Genomic DNA, 16,031 nt, shown 5'->3' with positions numbered 1-16,031 from the left:
TCGCAGGGATTAGATGCAAATTTTTTGCCTTTTTTTAGCCCCCCTCCCCCCCTTTTTATCTTGGCTTTTTGCTGTTGTTTTTTTGTTCAGAATGCGCTTGTGTGTTTCATGGATATTTTGTTCACTGTAAGCAATACTGTAGAACTTTCTCTGTCCTATCATACCGTGTTTCTACTGTACCTCCTGTAGTAAACAGTAAAGAAACAGAAACTTGTTTGCTTTTTACTGGAATGCTTTTGAATGTGAACATTACTGTACATGTGGACATACAGTTACCAACCAAGACATTTCTGGTGTCAAAATGGTGGATTGCATGTTTCGCATGCAAATACCTGTAAAACTGAATCATAAAGGTCTATGCAGTTTTTGTAATGTCAATAATAGCCAGTATTTTGAAACCTGGTGTACTTTGATTGACTGCATGTACCTTGTGAAGTGAAAACAAGTGTTATTCTTTGACAGACTAATTTCATTTTGAGTCAGATTTATAGTGTTTTTGTACAGTTAGTGTGTGCAGAGAAAGATGTGTTCTATTTTGAAATGAAGAGGTAGTATATATTTAACAAAATGTATTTTTGAGAAGAAAATTATCCATTTGGCCAATTGTGTTTTGTAGGTGTGAGTCTGTGTTAAGAGTTTAGAAAAAGTATCTGAAGTATGGGTAGGCGCTTGTTAGCGATTGAAAAAAAACTGTAACTCTTCACACCTTCGTAAAAATGGTGTTTCCGTATCAAACAGTACACACAAGCCATCATCTACTAAGCACACAATGCGCCAACTGCACACTGATGGTATGAATACAAAACACATCTGGCTTTTGCTTTCTCTGTGCACAAGGTAGGCTATGTCAGTTTGAGCTCATACTTCTGTCATAGATCCATAAGCATAGAGGGATCCAAACTTCAAGTACTGCTGTTTATTCAAACACATCAAAACAAACACAAGTGTTTATTTCCAAGTATAGGATTATTTGCAATCGCCATAATGACTATATGGGTTACTTGGTCTGCAGTGAACATGCTTCCTCTGCCCCCAGCATCTGGTCATCTAGCAATTCTGTAAAGTAACAATTTCAGTATTTTTACATCAATGGTATTGGTGTGTTTCTCATTGGCATATGGCAGTGCTACAAATCTTTGTGCGAAGTGACTGTACTAACCGATTCTCATTTCAAGATGTCCTTATGGTACTTGCTACAGTGTAGCGGCTCGAGTTAGGCTGGACCCGTTGGCCAGCTACCCTCAGGGTCATTCCACGGTTGATGATATGGTCCACTATTGTAGCTCTGATGTCATCAGCAATTCTATTTCTTACTCTTCCTACCCTTCCTCTCCCCCCTCCTCATCTTCCTCTCCCCCCTCCTCGTCTTCCTCTTGCTCCTCCTTGTCCTTGTCGTCCTCTTCATCCTACTTCTTCACCTCCACGTCCTCTTCCTCGGCCTCCTCTACTTCTCACTCTTTCTGCTCCCTCCATTGTACTCTGCACACACAGCTTACCTGTATTATAGTGCTTAGGCTGATTGCAAAGTGAACTAATTATCTAAAAAAGTTTTCACATGTGAAAGTGTGCCAGACAGTTGGCAAATTAGTGTTAATGATAGCCATACATGTGTATACTTTTGCTAGGAGTGTGTTGGAAATTTGGTAATTGAGTGTTGTGCAGTGAATTGTGCCTACAGTTTTGCGAAGTGTGTGTTACAAAATTGCAAACTGAGTGCAAAGCAGTTTTTGTGCTTTTAGTTTTGCAAACTCAGTGAGTGGTTTTGCTATAAGTCTGAATAGTTTTAGAGATTGTGCTACAGGAATCACAGTTAGGGTTTAAGCATTCAGAAAAAACTGTAATTACTACAATATTGCTTTATAGGCAAATTACTGTTTAGTAGATTGAGCAAGAGACAGTCTTTAGAGAGACAGTAATTCTGATATGGGAGCCAAAATGTGAATGCGTAGGGCCTAATCGTGGTCATTGACACTGTCAATGATTTTTTATCTCGTGTAAATATAAAATATATAAAAATATTTACATATCTTCATGAGATGATGAGATAATGCAGCCGTGTGTCACATGAGTGTGTCCTCTTTTGTATTTATTATGTCTTGAGCACGTCATGTCCAGATTTTCTGTTTTGATCTCTTGAATTTCTGCCGTCACCACTTGCACTTACATGTCTGCGATTTCAAACTTTAAACTTGCACTGAGAGCAAACATCAACCTCTATGGGAAATAGATCCAGTCTTACAGTTTTTGCTCGTTGCTTGAACACTATAAACCCATGCTTAGACTAAAGTAACACAACTTGAAGCTTTTGTTACCATACCTCAAACACATGTACCCATACCTTAAACAAAAGTGCTGCTTTGCACTCTGGTTGCAATTATGCAACACACTTACTCCTTTATGCAACACACATGGTCCTGCATACTACACTCTATTTCATACATAAGACACTTCGTTCAAAAATGAAATTTCAGGGTGCCATTTGGAAAACACATGTATCCAAAATACAAAACACATCGGGTAATTGCAACCACTCAAATACACACCTGAAGGCACTTACTTGCAAAACTGAACACCAATTAGCCAACCACAAAAAGCCCTCAGTTTAGCCATTTCAAGAACTTTGCAAGCATGGATGGAGGGAGAGCAAGAGGAAGAGGAGGAGGAGGTCAAAGAGGCCATGCACGGACCCATATTTCTGATGATATAAGAGCAACTTTGGTGGACCATGTCATCAACCACGGCCTGACTATGAGGGAAGCTGGGCAGAGAGTCCACCCACATCTAAGCCGCTTCACAGTGGCATCTGTAATACAGTTTTTTCTGAATGCTTAAACCCTAACTGTGATTCCTGTAGCACGATCTCTAAAACTATTCAGACTTATAGCAAAACCACTCACTGAGTTTGCAAAACTAAAAGCACAAAAACTGCTTTGCACTCAGTTTGCAATTTTGTAACACACACTTTGCAAAACTGTAGGCACAATTCACTGCACAACACTCAATTACCAAATTTCCAACACACTCCTAGCAAAAGTATACACATGTATGGCTATCATTACAGTTTTTTCTGATTGCTTAAGCACATTTTTTGTAACTATTGGCTAATTTTGCAAAACTCTTCACACAAATAAGAAAACCTGTCACCCAATCATCAAAACATTGTAGTTCTCTTGCAAAAGCAAACACAGCTAGATTAACTCTTCACACCTTCGTAAAAATGGTGTTTCCGTATCAAACAGTACACACAAGCCATCATCTACTAAGCACACAATGCGCCAACTGCACACCGATGGTATGAATACAAAACACATCTGGCGTTTGCCTTCCCTGTGCACAAGGTAGGCTATGTCAGTTTGAGCTCATACTTCTGTCATAGATCCATAAGCATAGAGGGATCCAAACTTCAAGTACTGGTGTTTAGTCAAACACATCAAAACAAACACAAGTGTTTATTTCCAAGTATAGGATTATTTGCAATCGCCATAATGACTATATGGGTTACGTGGTCTGCAGTGAACATGCTTCCTCTGCCCCCTCCTCGTCTTCCTCTTGCTCCTCCTTGTCCTTGTCGTCCTCTTCATCCTACTTCTTCACCTCCACGTCCTCTTCCTCGGCCTCCTCTACTTCTCACTCTTTCTGCTCCCACCATTGTACTCCGCACACACAGCTTACCTGTATTATAGTGCTTAGGCTGATTGCAAAGTGAACGAATTATCTAAGAAAGTTTTGACATGTGAAAGTGTGCCAGACAGTTGGCAAGTTAGTGTTAATGATAGCCATACATGTGTATACTTTTGCTAGGAGTGTGTTGGAAATTTGGAAATTGAGTGTTGTGCAGTGAATTGTGCCTACAGTCTTGCAAAGTGTGTGTTACAAAATTGCAAACTGAGTGCAAAGCAGTTTTTGTGCTTTTAGTTTTGCACACTCAGTGAGTGGTTTTGCTATAAGTCTGACTAGTTTTAGAAATTGTGCTACAGGATTCACAGTTAGTGTTTAGGCATTCGGTAAAAACTGTAACACTAACTTGCCAACTGTCTGGCACACTTTCACATGTGAAAACTTTTTTAGATAATTAGTTCACTTTGCAATCAGCCTAAGCACTATAATACAGGTAAGCTGTGTGTGCAGAGTACAATGGAGGGAGCAGAAAGAGTGAGAAGTAGAGGAGGCCGAGGAAGAGGACGTGGAGGTGAAGAAGTAGGATGAAGAGGATGACAAGGACAAGGAGGAGCAAGAGGAAGACGAGGAGGGGGGAGAGGAAGATGAGGAGGGGGGAGAGGAAGGGTAGGAAGAGTAAGAAATAGAATTGCTGATGACATCAGAGCTACAATAGTGGACCATGTAATCAACCGTGGAATGACCCTGAGGGTAGCTGGCCAACGGGTCCAGCCTAACTCGAGCCGCTACACTGTAGCAAGTACCATAAGGACATCTTGAAATGAGAATCGGTTAGTACAGTCACTTCGCACAAAGATTTGTAGCACTGCCATATGCCAATGAGAAACACACCAATACCATTGATGTAAAAATACTGAAATTGTTACTTTACAGAATTGCTAGATGACCAGATGCTGGGGGCAGAGGAAGCATGTTCACTGCAGACCAAGTAACCCATATAGTCATTATGGCGATTGCAAATAATCCTATACTTGGAAATAAACACTTGTGTTTGTTTTGATGTGTTTGAATAAACAGCAGTACTTGAAGTTTGGATCCCTCTATGCTTATGGATCTATGACAGAAGTATGAGCTCAAACTGACATAGCCTACCTTGTGCACAGAGAAAGCAAAAGCCAGATGTGTTTTGTATTCATACCATCAGTGTGCAGTTGGCGCATTGTGTGCTTAGTAGATGATGGCTTGTGTGTACTGTTTGATACGGAAACACCATTTTTACGAAGGTGTGAAGAGTTAATCTAGCTGTGTTTGCTTTTGCAAGGGAACTACAATGTTTTGATTATTGGGTGACAGGTTTTCTTATTTGTGTGAAGAGTTTTGCAAAATTAGCCAATAGTTACAAAAAATGTGCTTAAGCAATCAGAAAAAACTGTAAGAAAATTCCGACTAGAAAACAGGTCTGTCTTCATCTCACTGCCTTCTACTCTACTCAGATGGTTTTTATAGTACTGTTCTACAGTTACCATATCAAGTGTACAGGGTATTGCAGGGTGCTAATGCTCCTTTTGCAGCCAAAGTGGTAGTTTCTGTGAAACATACCATGATTACTTATATTGAAGTACAGTGTTGTACAGTGGACGATACAGTATATACAGTAAAGTACTGTAAGAAAAATAAGCAAACCGATGACAATATGTGGTTGTATTTCTCTAGAATGACTCGAAGACCTTCTGGGGGAGGACGCCAACGCCTGTTCACACAACAGCAGGAACTCGCCGTCGTGGACCTAGTGAGGGCAGACAATGCCATCCGTCTCCACCAGCTACGAAAGCAAATACTTGCAGACAGGCAAGTGTTCAACAACATAAACCATGTGAGCATCACCACCATCAGACGCATCTTGGGAAAACACAGCATCACCATGAAGCAGCTCTATAGAGTCCCATTTGAGAGGAACAGTGACAGGGTCAAAGGACTTCGAGCTGAATATGTACCATATCAGTACCACATGAATACATTCTGAGAGCTACACAGGTACCCGTGTGATGGGGTGAGGGTTCTGTATGTGTAGCACACAAATATCACATTGTGTGCCGCCATAAGCCTTCGAGGGCTTCTGCATCATCATGCAAAACTAGGTCCAAACAATAGGCAACATATACTCACATTTCTAGATGCTCTCCATGATATAGTTGTACAGAACAGAGCAGATCAGCCCATGTTTGTAGTGATATGGGATAATGTCAGTTTCCATCGGGCTGCTCTGGTCCAGGCCTGGTTCTCCAACCACAGTCAACTTGAAGTGGTATGCTTGCCCCCTTACTCACCATTTTTAAACCCTATAGAGGAATTTTTTTCGGCTTGGAGATGGCGTGTATATGACCGCCAACTACATGCCTGCATGCCTCTTCTGCAGGCAATGGAACAGGCCTGCGGCGACATTCAGGTGACAGCAATCCATGGATGGTTTTGACATGAAAGAGGATATTTTCCCCGGTGCCTAGCGGGAGAAGACATTGCTTGCGATGTTGTTGAGGTCCTGTGGCCAGACCCCAACAGACGGCGGGATCCATGAGCCCACGTATGCACAATTGTCATGATTTTTTGTTTACAGTATAGTGATTTTTCTATTACTGTATTATGGGTTTTTTGTTTTTTTTTTGTTTTTTTTGCTTTATCTGAATTCATGGTACTGCAATGTACAGTGCTGCAATGTACAATATTGAGTAGGCCTATTTGCTTTTTTGGTTGTTTGCAAATGTGTCTCCTGAAAATATGCCTTCTGAATGAACAATGGAAATCAAAGACTGCAGTGCTTTATATAAAGTAGACTAGTGTGTTCCCCCTGCTCTGTAAGTGTTTGCATATGATGCAAGTATGTGTCATTTTGTCAACAGAGTTACATTTTGACAAAGGAATGTTAGGTTTTGACAGCAGAGTTTAGGTTTTGAGAGTAGAGTTTCAATTTGGTGCAGATGTGAATGGTATATTTCCCAGTGTTGTGTCATGTTTACTTGTGTTTAGGGTTTTGGCACAATGAGCAAAGTTTTGCAAAATGTGTTCAGGCAACGGGCAAAAACTGTAATGTCGAGGACAATCACTGTTAATGAGAGCTACAGTGCAAATAAGGAAAACTAGTAAATGTGGTCAGAACAAGACTCCCAGAAATAGAAGATGAAGCTATGCGGGAAGCCCACAAGAGCACAAGAGAAACTAAATTTCTGTTACATGTTTTTTGGACATGGGTTACAATACATATGTAAAGATATGTAGATATAAGTGGTTATTTGTGTCAGTGTGTTTATCCCAGCGTTTTGTTTCACTATAAAGAGTTAATAAAAAAAACATATCTATCTGTCAGTTGGCATCTTTGCAATTCAGAAGTGCCCAGAATCGAAACAAGAATTAATTTACAGTTTTTTCTGAATGCTTAAACTCTAACTGTGATTCCTGTAGCACAATTCCTAAAACTATTCAGACTTATAGCAAAACCACTCACTGAGTTTGCAAAACCAAAAGCACAAAAACTGCTTTGCACTCAGTTTGCAATTTTGTAACACACACTTTGCAAGACTGTAGGCACAATTCACTGCACAACACTCAATTTCCAAATTTCCAACACACTCCTAGCAAAAGTATACACATGTATGGCTATCATTAACACTAATTTGCCAACTGTCTGGCACACTTTCACATGTCAAAACTTTTTTAGATAATTCGTTCACTTTGCAATCAGCCTAAGCACTATAATACAGGTAAGCTGTGTGTGCGGAGTACAATGGTGGGAGCAGAAAGAGTGAGAAGTAGAGGAGGCCGAGGAAGAGGACGTGGAGGTGAAGAAGTAGGATGAAGAGGACGACAAGGACAAGGAGGAGCAAGAGGAAGACGAGGAGGGGGCAGAGGAAGCATGTTCACTGCAGACCACGTAACCCATATAGTCATTATGGCGATTGCAAATAATCCTATACTTGGAAATAAACACTTGTGTTTGTTTTGATGTGTTTGAATAAACAGCAGTACTTGATGTTTGGATCCCTCTATGCTTATGGATCTATGACAGAAGTATGAGCTCAAACTGACATAGCCTACCTTGTGCACAGGGAAGGCAAACGCCAGATGTGTTTTGTATTCATACCATCAGTGTGCAGTTGGCGCATTGTGTGCTTAGTAGATGATGGCTTGTGTGTACTGTTTGATACGGAAACACCATTTTTACGAAGGTGTGAAGAGTTAATCTAGCTGTGTTTGCTTTTGCAAGAGAACTACAATGTTTTGATTATTGGGTGACAGGTTTTCTTATTTGTGTGAAGAGTTTTGCAAAATTAGCCAATAGTTGCAAAAAAAGGGCTTAAGCAATCAGAAAAAACTGTAATATCCAAATAATGAACATTTGTATGCAACACAAATACATGTATCATTTTATGTCAGTCTAACAACAAAATATTAGCAAGCCCAAGGTGTTAACAAATGGTTCATTGAAAAGCACTTCTACTAACAAAAGGTAACTGCTGCTCACAGCTGCTCAAAGCACTGAAGCAAAGCGCACTACTGTGGAAAACTCTACAGGCAAACAAACACAGCTACTCACTAGCAGTTTAGAAACACACCTCAAGCTCACCACAGTACTGAAGCTGGCACTCACACTCTGAAACCGGGCAGCTCGTCTTCTCAGCTTTTATAGCTGTGTAGTTAATTGCTGCGTGGGCTGGTTTCTCAGGAGAAATGGATGGCAGCTGAATCGGTGGGAGTGAAGCACCGGCACACAGTAGGCCTGCTAAAGCCACAACAGGTGCAGCGTTAAACTGCCGACACTAATACAAACCATGGAATGCACAGAACATCTTTAATCTCTGCTGGAGACTCACATTACGATCCCGTGTTCTTTTAAACATGCTAGTTCCTCAATTAAACATGTCACTACTAGAATTATAACAAAAACGTGCTCTTAATGGAAAATAACAACAACAACAAAAACAAGAAACAACAGCAACACTCTTCTCAATTCATCTCCACCCCTCCACCCTGAAGCCATCTAAGCCTTTCCCACCAGCCACTTCTCCTCTCTCCCTTTGCTCCCTGTCTCCTCTGCCACATGATGTTCATCCCTAAAAGCTCAGAGTTTAATTATTCAGTGTTATGGGAGGTGAAGGAGACAGTTTCATGCCCGCTCTACACGTCTGAATTAAGAATCCACCAAGGTCACAAACACAAAATGACCTGCTTGTGAGTTTCCAAGATGTTGGGTGGTTAACACAGCTCAGTCTACACTGCTTGTTAATAAATTCAGTGATCCTGTGTGCTGTGCCACTTTGATGGCTGCATAAATCATCAGAAAGTCATGCAAAGTCACTGGTATGAGTAAGTATGTGGTACATGTGTATGTACGAGGATGTATATATTTGTACAAGCATTTAAGTGAAAACAAATCCGATTTTGCTATACGCTGAACCTTTCCACACAACCTCCTTTTTACTGCTGTAGAGCTGTAACAATGCGCTTAAAGGACAAACAGAAGATCAAAACCACTCCTTTCCCCATATGGCCGGCAGGGCATTTGTATGGATGTAAAGCTTAGAAGCGACTCGCTAGCTTACCTTTTTCTAAAGACTGCTCACAAGTGGAAACACGTGCTTCCCCTGACACATTTAAATATCACCAACTGACATGCTGAGAGTTGAAAACCGATGCTTTGAAGCATCACTCGAGATTCGTCTAGTCAAGCTTTCATTTATCCATGTGACAACATGCACGCGATGCTCGTGTTTAACTCATGAGCTCTGATTCGCTTTCTGCTGACCCAGCCTTTCCCTTTAAGGAACAGGGCCTTGTGCGTAACATGTGTGTAACATGGGTTCAGTGCTGGGGTTTGACACACAGATGGATCAGGTAGATGGCTGTGTTGTGATTGGTAACTTTCTTGGTAGCCTTATGTGACTTCAAATCCACCCAACCATCAATCAGGCACAGATGGCAAAGAGCCTCGAGAACACTTTAACTTTGAAAAGTCATAGCTAAAAAAAAAATTGCTGTGAATCAAATCATTTCAAATACATAGACATCGGCATATCAGCAGCATAATGTTGTGCTCGAAGCAAACAAAAACTTATCTTGAGAAACAGTTGGTGTCACTTTGTCCTACCCTTTCTAATTAAGTACTCACATCAGGCGCTGATAGACAGTCACGGATGAACATGCATACGAATGCTGTTCAGGGCTCACTTATAAAAAATTCAGCTTATATACCCATGTGCATAACATGGCATAGTACATTAGAACCAAAGCTCTGTGAAGTTCATCATTTATGAAAGAGGTATCAATATTGCAATATTGCAAATATCAAAATTTGAGCGGTGGAAAATCTTTGGTGACTGAAAACAAACACAAAAAAAAAAAACCTGAGAAAACAATGACTTCTAAGACAGAGCAGGTCAGCCAAAATGTGATTAAGTGATATGAAACAGGCCTGTCAGAGAATATACAAAGACAGAAAAACAAAATTACAGATAAGAAATCATGCATTAGTGTAATGATGAGCTAATGCCTCTCAGTAATCTTGTCTTTGATCCAAATGACAGGGACTGAGCACAAAAACACAGCGCAACTTCAAACAAAGGACACCCCGGAGGATCCAGCGGCAGTGACTTTTCTGGCCTCAGAGCAATAAAAGTACATTTGGTACTCATTATCCATAATGTGCATTACATGTTTTTCTGTGCATGTTGTTTTTTGTGTGTGGTTGTTTCAGACTTCCTTTTAAGCTTGTACACCAGGATCCAGAGGGAGACATTTCTGTCCAGAGGAAATGTCGCTTTGACATTTACAGCATTTATCAATTTCCATAGAAACAAACAAGAGACACTGGGTGTATGAAAACATGTATAGTTTTTGGTTTGGCGTTTTTAAAATCTAGTGGATATTACAGTTTTTTCTGATTGCTTAAGCACATTTTTTGTAACTATTGGCTAATTTTGCAAAACTCTTCACACAAATAAGAAAACCTGTCACCCAATAATCAAAACATTGTAGTTCTCTTGCAAAAGCAAACACAGCTAGATTAACTCTTCACACCTTCGTAAAAATGGTGTTTCCGTATCAAACAGTACACACAAGCCATCATCTACTAAGCACACAATGCGCCAACTGCACACTGATGGTATGAATACAAAACACATCTGGCTTTTGCTTTCTCTGTGCACAAGGTAGGCTATGTCAGTTTGAGCTCATACTTCTGTCATAGATCCATAAGCATAGAGGGATCCAAACTTCAAGTACTGCTGTTTATTCAAACACATCAAAACAAACACAAGTGTTTATTTCCAAGTATAGGATTATTTGCAATCGCCATAATGACTATATGGGTTACTTGGTCTGCAGTGAACATGCTTCCTCTGCCCCCAGCATCTGGTCATCTAGCAATTCTGTAAAGTAACAATTTCAGTATTTTTACATCAATGGTATTGGTGTGTTTCTCATTGGCATATGGCAGTGCTACAAATCTTTGTGCGAAGTGACTGTACTAACCGATTCTCATTTCAAGATGTCCTTATGGTACTTGCTACAGTGTAGCGGCTCGAGTTAGGCTGGACCCGTTGGCCAGCTACCCTCAGGGTCATTCCACGGTTGATTACATGGTCCACTATTGTAGCTCTGATGTCATCAGCAATTCTATTTCTTACTCTTCCTACCCTTCCTCTCCCCCCTCCTCATCTTCCTCTCCCCCCTCCTCGTCTTCCTCTTGCTCCTCCTTGTCCTTGTCATCCTCTTCATCCTACTTCTTCACCTCCACGTCCTCTTCCTCGGCCTCCTCTACTTCTCACTCTTTCTGCTCCCTCCATTGTACTCTGCACACACAGCTTACCTGTATTATAGTGCTTAGGCTGATTGCAAAGTGAACTAATTATCTAAAAAAGTTTTCACATGTGAAAGTGTGCCAGACAGTTGGCAAATTAGTGTTAATGATAGCCATACATGTGTATACTTTTGCTAGGAGTGTGTTGGAAATTTGGTAATTGAGTGTTGTGCAGTGAATTGTGCCTACAGTTTTGCAAAGTGTGTGTTACAAAATTGCAAACTGAGTGCAAAGCAGTTTTTGTGCTTTTAGTTTTGCAAACTCAGTGAGTGGTTTTGCTATAAGTCTGAATAGTTTTAGAGATTGTGCTACAGGAATCACAGTTAGGGTTTAAGCATTCAGAAAAAACTGTAAAAGCAACTTCCACCAAAAATTCAAACTAAAAATTGTGGACTTATGGGACAAAAACCAGAGAAAACCAGTTTCAAGCAAAAACCATAAAAAAAAACACAGTACCATTAATGTCTCCAGGGCAGTTTGCCCCCGAGGTACATTTGAGAGGAAAAATGTACTGTCAAATGTAGCTGTTAAATCAGTCACCTGCTCTTTTCAAGTCTATTTATCTGCACTCATCATTATAATTAATGCTTCAGATGTCATGGACTTGGAAAGCAGATACGTTTGCCTGTCAAAGAGCCTCTCACTGTGATTTAAACTTATACAACAGAACTGATACAACCCAAGTAACGCGTGCCGATAGAAGCGCTTATAAGGATCTCAGCACAATTCATCTGAATGAACAAATAAACCAGACCCTGTACAGCCCATAATCTTCACGACAGCTAGCACGTCTGTAATTACACAACATCATCCATGAAAATGATTTGAGATAATTACTTCAGCTGTCAGCTTGCTCGCCACTGTTTGAATATTGATCTTTTCCATTTTTTTAATAATCCTCTCTTTCTGTATGCATCTTTCATTGTAAATGTGTTGCAATTCACCACCCAGTTAATTCAATTCACAACTGTTACAGATTATACTTGCTCATTAAAAAGCCCATTGTGTGCAGGACTTAGGGTGTTCATATTGTCAATACATAATGTCTGAAAAATATGTCTATATATTTTGTCAGGATTACAATGGGCCCTTTATACCAACAGAAAAGCAGATTTTTTTCCACAAAGTCCACCATGTTTCTACAAAGTGTTCTCATTTAGTGTCTCTAATGTTGGTACCATAATACACTGACATTAATGAGATGCGATCATCACTCTAGATTCATAATTTTTCAATGTGGATTGTTGCTGTTGCGAAGGGGTGTCGTTTTTATCTATATAATATTTTCCTGAACATAAACCAAGCTCACTTTAGTTCATAAACATAACAACTAAGCAAAAGTAAAAAAATAAATAAATAAATAACGACCTGGGGAAAGAAGTGAACCCAAACAGGATAGAAAGAGTCTCATAAGAGATATGCACTCACCACCTCACAACTTACTGATGCAGAATTCTATGTCTAAATCTGAACCATTTTATCTTGCTGGGGAAAATTTCCGTACCCAGTAAATCCAACGATGGTGACGACAGTAATGATGAGACAGACACATTTGTCAAAATGTGTTCCACAATGAGAATGTGTTGTATATGCATAATCTGTGCTTTAAGGTTGATGGTCAAATTAGCCTTTGGCAGTTTTGTGTTTACCTTTTGATTCCCTTGTTTTCACTGTCAGACAAAGCACAAACATACCTACTAATAGTTATTAAAATGGTTGTGGCTTAAGTTAAAATATAGTTCTTCACTAGCACTAATCTTGCATTTTAAAAAATATACATACTTAATGCATTTAAATATGACAAGTTATCCATATTTGACAGAATAGAAGTGCAGACCTGTTTCACTGGAACCAGAAGTGCAACACCATACAGATGATGCAAAGGACACCGTTAGCCCTTTAACACTTGGCTGGGCACAGTTTTTAGGGTTTTCAATTAGGTGGTAGTACCTGTTACCAGGTAGTTTTTTGGTACCTATTCGGCTGTGGTTCCAAGCGTTCTGAGGCAATCCGAAAACGTGACATCAACAGATGGTATGGCACCGACTGGCTAGTCAGAGGCATCACTTGATGAGTCGTGAGAGCGTGTCCTTCATGAAAATCAAAACAGCCATTTTTGAAACCGGGCAACACTGTGGTCCCTGAGTCTGACAAAAAGCCGAGTCTGATTTTTAAACTATTGACCAAGGAAACACTGGTCCCTCTCTGGCTGTCCCATGCCAGAGAGGGAAGTTTGGATGGTTGCTATGGACAGTCTCAACTGCCTCAAAGAAGGAGATATTGTAACTGAAAAAAACAAACGAACAAAAAACCATTGCCCCTAAACAGAAGACAGAAAACTATAAAATAATGCAATGTGTCATTTACTTCAGCCATCGGCGTACAAATGCTAATCTGGGTTATTTTCATTTTAATTAGCAGATTTTCTCTTTTAAAAGATCTGCACAACGCAACCTTTTTAATGATGACTGAACAGCTCATCTTCAGTCTCTATGGAGTAGAGCTGCACAGAATGCATGAGTGCACTGTTCACAACAATGTCTGTCAAAACTAGAGAGCAACTAATACATGAAGTGTTGTAAATTCATAAATAATAGGAAAATTGAATTGTGCATCCGAAATAAAGCAAATCTGTCTGAATGTTAAGGGCACGCTACATTTTAATAATGTCTTTAGGTAGAATATAAACATTTCTGAACACCATAATTGTTAAAAAGAATCCATTGTGAAAAGCATCATTAAACTTTTAACTAAATTCTTCTTTTTTTACGCTGTAAAAGCAAAAATGGGCAATTAATATAAATTTGACTTCCATCTCCTTTCCCAGAAGCAATGCCTTTGTTATTTATGTAAAAGTTTGCATGTTTGTGTTTTCCAATGCAAAAAATGATCATTTCAAAATTTTCTTCTATTTTGTTTTTCTATTTTTTCCGTTTACTGCCATTTTTTGTTTCCTGCATTGAAATACAAAAACAGAGGATGACTGTTGAAAGACTGCTGGCAGACCTGTTCCACCTCAGTGATACTGGGGGGTATTTAATGGGTGTTGTTTGGGTTGTTTTTGTTACTTTAAAGAACACACCAGGATTGTGCAATGGGAAACAGAAGGAAATACTGTATATTTCTGTTGTTTGGTTCAAGCGAAATGTATTATTTTACAATTTTAAATAGAGGTCTATGGTTGAAAGGATTGGAAATGCATCCAGCCACCAAATTTGATTTGACATTGTAGGTTGATTGTTGTTTTTGTTATATAAGTATTCACTTGTAATATGTTTGTGAATCATTAAACTTATCATATAGGCTCTGGAAGGGTTACAAGACACCATCGATCATCACAAACCACACATTGTTATTGCCACAGGCTAAGGATGCAAAAGTTGCCACCATCACCAAGGGAGCAAATTTCGCTGGCTGACTGACCAGGCTGCACCCCCAGGCTGTGTGTGGTTCTGCTGAGTGGGGATTTTCCTCACAAAACTGAGAGGTTTGCTGGGTGAAGACCTCGGGCAAAATAGTGCATTGTTTATATATGCAGTTTATGCATCAGAAACTATTCAATAAACTGCATTTTTCATAGACAGAGGAGTTAAGATAAGAAACATTGGAAATATCAGAAAGTCGAGTTGATCTTTTTCTCTTCCATCTGTGCTTGGATTCTCAGTCTGGGTCTTTGGCTGGCTTTTCTTATGGTGTGTCACACATGTCTACTGTAGAATGGAATTTTTTTCATACAGCCAATCAAACTATAGTCTACTTATTGTCCGTACTGCAAACAATGCTGTTGTATTTTCTATCTCTCTGTGCAGGTATGTCCTATGCCCAGACTGGACAGTTTGCTGCTCTGTGAGTTGTACAGTTAAGAAGCATTTGAAGCTGATATTTTCTGTCTCTCTGTGGAGTCCAGAGCCAACTATACACCACAGCCTAAAGGCAGAGTTGGCTTGCTGAGGCCGGGGTGATTGCCGGCTTATTACTTACAGGGTGGTGGGTCTGGGAGGACAACTGCTGTTTCCTGTCGTAGTTGTCAGCGTGTGAAGTGTAGCTGATTGTGACATAGCTCGCCCTGGCCTTGCACTGTGTGTTTTATCCCTTTTGCCAGTGGGGCACTGAAAAGTTTTATCCCTCCATTTTTTTAAACATTGTAGCAGATATTGTTTCCTATTGACCTCAGCAATTTAGCTAATAACATATATTTTTGGAATTTTATTGGTCGTCATCTTTTGCTCACAGCTGAGACTCTTGGTCAGACTGAGAATCTGTGTGTAACAAATGATTTCAGCTTTGTATCACAAGTACAGTAGAAAGTCTCACTGAGCGATACAGCGGACGGCTATGCAACCAACTTTCAGCGTGGTCAACAACACAGTGTAATTACTGCTGCTGCCTTCTTTTTATTTAACATCTTAACATATGCACGTCTCACTTTGAGGTTGTTAAACAAACGACCAAACAAAGACGCGCTGTGCACTGCACATCAGTTTGCGAGCTAGATAACTAATTAGCTGCTCACATTAAAAGCATGTAACTCTTATCTACATATACTTGTAATACCACTCTGGCT

Source organism: Rhamphochromis sp. 'chilingali', assembly GCF_963969265.1.
Source record: "Rhamphochromis sp. 'chilingali' genome assembly, chromosome: 9".
NCBI classification, from domain to species: Eukaryota; Metazoa; Chordata; class Actinopteri; order Cichliformes; family Cichlidae; genus Rhamphochromis; species Rhamphochromis sp. 'chilingali'.
This window is presented reverse-complemented; position numbering follows the sequence as displayed.